Genomic DNA, 5,372 nt, shown 5'->3' with positions numbered 1-5,372 from the left:
CCGACCGGCTGCACCATTCATTTCAGGGGGTACGGGATCCTAGCGATGGGACCCCTCCCCGATCTAGTAGTTATATAACATTGTCCCCTATCCAGAGGATAGAATATAACTGGAATACCCCTTTTATTTATGATTGCACTTTTGTTTTCTATGGAATAGACATTGGAAGTCATGTATAAAATCTAGCACAAGGAAAAATATCTCAATAACAGCCCCCCAAATACTTGCTTTAATTTCCTAACTGTCACTTGCAAAATGAATCCTGATCTGGCTGTAAAGTAGATCTATCAAAACTTAAGTAAAGTAGAACTGGCTTAGTTGCCCATAGCAACCAATCAGATTCCACTTTTCATTTTTCAGAGCTCCTTTGGAAAATGAGAGGTTGAATCTGACTGGTTGCTATGGGTAACTAAGCGACTTTTGATAACTCCTGCAATGTTTTACGTTGTGAACAGTTGTAAAAACTACAGAAATAAACGAACAACGCTGTTCCCGAATGCCCTTTGTTTTTGTGCATGTTTTACTAGTCTTTGTGTGAATTAGTGAAAGGGTTTTCTTGGGTCTTTGCCTCCCACCAGTGCTGCCCCCTCTAAACTGTCCCTTAGAAGAAACGTGTCTGGCTTCCACTCCGATTCCCTTCGAAGGTGCTGATGTACGCCGTGGAAAGTGGAATCCAATAATCGCTGTTATCTGACCACAAGTACTCATACCCCAGTGTTTGGTCAGTGATTTCCTTCAGTGATTGTGAGCCAAAACCAGGATTGGAGCCTCCACAGACATAAGGTAGAAGGGAAAGATCTGCTCCTGTTCTGTGTTTAGAGCCGCCCCTGGTTTTGGCTCAAAATCACTGATGGAAATCACTGACTGAACACTGACGTGTGAATGAGGCATAAGCTATGGCTTCGCATGCTATCCATCCTGTGTTAGTCCTGCTTGGACCACATTTTCTCCTCTAAACAAGATTGGCATCTGGGTATCAGTCGTACCCTTAACTTTATTAAGAAAACAAGAGTGCCCCTTCAGTCTACAGGTTGTGTCTGGTATTGCAGCTCCAATTATTCTATTCTAAATTCATGGTGGAGAGGATAGGGATATGGATAGGACGCTTTTCTGGAGAGCTTTAAATGGCTGCAGGGCCCCGCCGGTGTTTTTTAATTTAACCATAGGGTTTACCTGGTGCGGCATAAGTCTCCTCTTAGAGCCGCCCCAAGTCTGGACGAACACCCTTCCCGGTCCTGGCTGGCGCCATATCATCTGCTGGTAGTTCCGGCGGTACCGTTGTCACGCCGGATCCTCCTGGCAGTGTTCGGGAGGTCCGGGGCCTGTTCTCTCTGGCATGCAGCATCCCCGGTAGGATTACAGAGGGGGAGGCGGTGCAGAGCTTTTTGGGCAGGCACGCAGTGAGAACCGGAAGTGACGCGTGCTTGACTTCCGGTGTTTGGAACGCACGGCGTCCCGGAAGTCAGCGCTGCAGGCCGCAGAGTGGATGGTGGTGAGGACCGAACTGGGAGTATTTAACTCCGCTCAGTGCGCAGGTGGAAGGGTGCCAGCCAGCCAGAGGATGTCTGCAGACCCCATATATGGAAAACCCTCCATCCCTGGACCTTACCATGGAAGAAGAGGGTGATCAGCGCACTGAAAACCAGGACAACCATGATTCCAGATCGGTACTCCTGGTGGGGTAAGGGGGTTAATCCCCAACCTTTTTTAGATTTTATACTAAGAGGGTCTTTTTTTTTTTTTTTCTGTTATTTGTCCCCAGAATATAAAAAAGAGCCCCAGGAAGGCTATCGCGAAGACACGTGGGAAGGAATGTGCTACTTGTAGGAAGAAGTTAACCCCTTCCTGGCCTAAGCTCCTCTGCCAGCGTTGTATTGATAAGATGCTAGAGGAAGAATCTCCATCTTTTATGCAAAACATCAAAAGCATGGTGAAATCTGAGATAGCGGATTCTTTAAAAGAGTTTAAGAAACTCCTTCCATCTAGGCAGACAGTCGCACCAGTCGCTACTCAGACTCTTCTGAGGATGAAGCAGAACAGGCGGAGAGTTCGGATTCATCATCTGAAGAGGAGTCGGCGGGTAAACCGCTATTCTCGCATGAGGAAAGACTCCTTACTTAAGGCCATTAGGGCTACAATGAAGGTGGAGGAGACCAAAGAGCAGAGGACAGTTCAGCAGATCATGTTCGGTGACTTAGGTCACAAAAAATCTAGGGTTCTCCCAATAAATGAGAATGTAAAATCTCTAATACAAAAAGAATGGAAAGAAAACAGAAAAAAAATTTCGGCCCTAAAAACATTAAAAGAAAATATCCGTTTGATGAAGGGGAATGCTCTAACTAGGATAGACCACCAAAAAATAGATGCGCCGGTAGCCAAGATGTCCAAAAATTCAGAATTTCCATTTGAGGACCTGGGGGGGGGCCTAAAGGACACTATGGACAGAAGGGCAGAATTGTTTCCTAAAAACGCCTGGGAAGCCTCCACCCAGGCATTTAAACCTAACATTGCCGCTACCTCCACAGCAAGATCCCTTAAAACATGGTTACAAGACCTGGAAACGCATATAGAAAACAAAACCCCAAGGGAACAGCTGCTAGAAGTTTTCCGCACAATCCTAAAGGCCGTGGACTTTATCTCAGATGCATCCGCAGATGCCTTTAAAATTAAGTGCTAGATCTGCGGCTTTAGCTAACTCCGCCAGAAGAGCGGTTTGGTTAAAAGGATGGTCAGGAGACACAGGGTCGAAGAACAAATTATGTGCTATACCGTGCCAGGGCGACTTTTTATTCGGATTTGTCCTTGACGACCTTTTAGAAAAGGCCGCGGATGACAAAAAAGGGTTCCCCTCCAGCAGACCCACAAATAACCGCCAATTTTTTCGCAAAAACAAAAATAATAATTTCCGAGATAAAAGGAAGAGATACTGGAGGGATAACAGAAATAGGAAAGAAAAATGTCTCCTTTTCAGCTCCCAGTCCAGTAACCGTTACAAGTCTACACAACAATGACTGTGCCAGTCCGGTGGGGGGGGGGGGGAGGTTGTCTTCCTTCCTTAAGGCTTGGGAATCTACGGGAACTCTATAAGAAACCAGGCCTTAAAACAAGAAGTGTTTTCCCTATTGGCGAAAAAAAAGTCCTAATAGAGGTTCCAGAATTAGAGAGGGGGAAGGGGTTCTATTCCTCCCTTTTTCTGGTTCCCAAACCAGATGGAACCCTCAGGATGATAATAAACCTAAGACAGCTACACCAGTTCCTCACGTACAAGAAGTTCCGAATGGAATCGATACAATCCACAATAAAACAGCTTTTTCCGAAATGTGTGATGTCAACTCTCGACATAAAGGATGCATATTATCACATCCTGATCCACTCAGACTCCCAAAGGTTCCTGAGGGTAGCAATTCTCATGGATGGAGAGATCCCCCATTTTCAATACAGAGTGCTTCCTTTTGGGGTATCCCAGGCTGTTCACCAAGCTAATGGCGGAGGTGATGGCTCATATAAGAGAGAAGGATATCCTAGCGATACCCTATCTAGACAACATATTGGTCGTGGCAGAATCAGAAAGCATCCTGTCCTCCCACCTCTCAGAAGTAATCAAAATATTAGGGAAGCTAGGATGGCAGATAAATTGGGAGAAATCAAACTTAACTCCATCAAAAAGCTGTGTGTTCCTAGGCCTAATTCTAGACTCTATAAACCAACGCTGCCTGCTTCCCCAGAGCAAAGTCGCCAAAATTCTGGAAGGTGTACAATCTTTAATTACATCAAGACACAGAACAATCAGACAAGGGATGGCAGTGTTGGGCAGGATGACGTCCACAATCCCGGCAGTCAAATGGGCATTACTACATTCTCGGAAACTCCAATGGCAAATTCTGAAAGAATGGCAGGGGTCCCTAGCCCCCTTGGAGGCCCAACTGCATCTTCCATCCCACGTCATTCAGTCCCTGCAGTGGTGTTTAGATCCATCAAACCTATCTTTAGGTCTCCTCTGGGATTTGCAGGAACAGATCTCAATTACAACAGACGCCAGTCCCATAGGTTGGGGTGCTTACTGCCAGGTAGAAGTCGCTCAGGGAGAATGGTCTCCTCAAGAGTAAAGACTCTCAAAACGCAAGAGAGTTAAGAGCAGTACTGCGGGCTCTGGTAGCGTTTCTCCCCAAGTTAAAAGGAAAAGTGGTAAAAAAAAAAATCAGACAACACCACAGTAGTGTCATATTTAAACAGGCAAGGCGGGACAAGGTCCAAAGTCCTCATGTCACTTACAGAAGAGATCTTCTCTATAATCATCCCTTCTGTCAGCTTCGTAAAAGCGGTGCACTTAACTCCTTGAGGACTCAGCCCTATTTCACCTTAAGGACTTGGCCATTATTTGCAAATCTGACTAGTGTCACTGCTGATAACTTTAAAACGCTTTTACTTATCCAAGCCATTCTGAGATTGTTTCTTCGTCACATATTGTACTTCATGACACTGGTAAAATGAAGTAAAGAAAAAATAATTTTTATTTATAAAAAAAATACTAAATTTACCAAAAATTTTATAAAAAATTGCAAATTTCCAAGTTTCAATTTCTCTACTTCTATAATACATAGTAATACCTCCAAAAATAGTTATTACTTTACATTCCCCATATGTCTACTTCATGTTTGGATCATTTTGGGAATGATATTTTATTTTTTGGGGATGTTACAAGGCTTAGAAGTTTAAAAGCAAATCTTGAAATTTTTCAGAAATTTTAAAAAACCCAATTTTTAGGGACCAGTTCAGGTCTGAAGGTTTTTGGAAGGTAGGTTTTGCTGGACTGTTTTTTTTTTTTTTTTTTTTTTTTTTTTTACACCATGTCCCATTTGAAGCCCCCCTGATGCACCCCTAGAGTAGAAACTCCATGAAAGTGACCCCATCTAAGAAACTACACCTCCTCAAGGTATTCAAAACTGATTTTACAAACGTCGTTAACCCTTTAGGTGTTCCACAAGAATTAATGGAAAATAGAGAGACAATTTCAAAATTTCACTTTTTTGGAAGATTTTCCATTTTAATAATTTTTTTCCAGTTACAAAGCAAGGGTTAACAGCCAAACCAAACTCAATATTTATGGCCCTGATTCTGTAGTTTACAGAAACACCCCATATGTGGTTGTAAACAGCTGTACGGGCAAACGGCAGGGCGCAAAAGGAAAGGAATGCCATATGGTTTTTGGAAGGCAGATTTTGCTGGACAGTTTTTTTTTTTTTTTTTTTGACACCATGTCCCATTTGAAGCCCCCCTGATGCACCCCTAGCGTAGAAACTCTAACAAAAAAGTGGCCCCATTTTAGAAACTACGGGATAGGGTGGCAGTATTGTTGGTACTAGTTTAGGGTA

This window comes from Bufo bufo, chromosome 3 (assembly GCF_905171765.1).
Source record: "Bufo bufo chromosome 3, aBufBuf1.1, whole genome shotgun sequence".
NCBI lineage: Eukaryota > Metazoa > Chordata > Amphibia > Anura > Bufonidae > Bufo > Bufo bufo.
Note: the sequence above shows the minus strand (reverse complement) of the source record.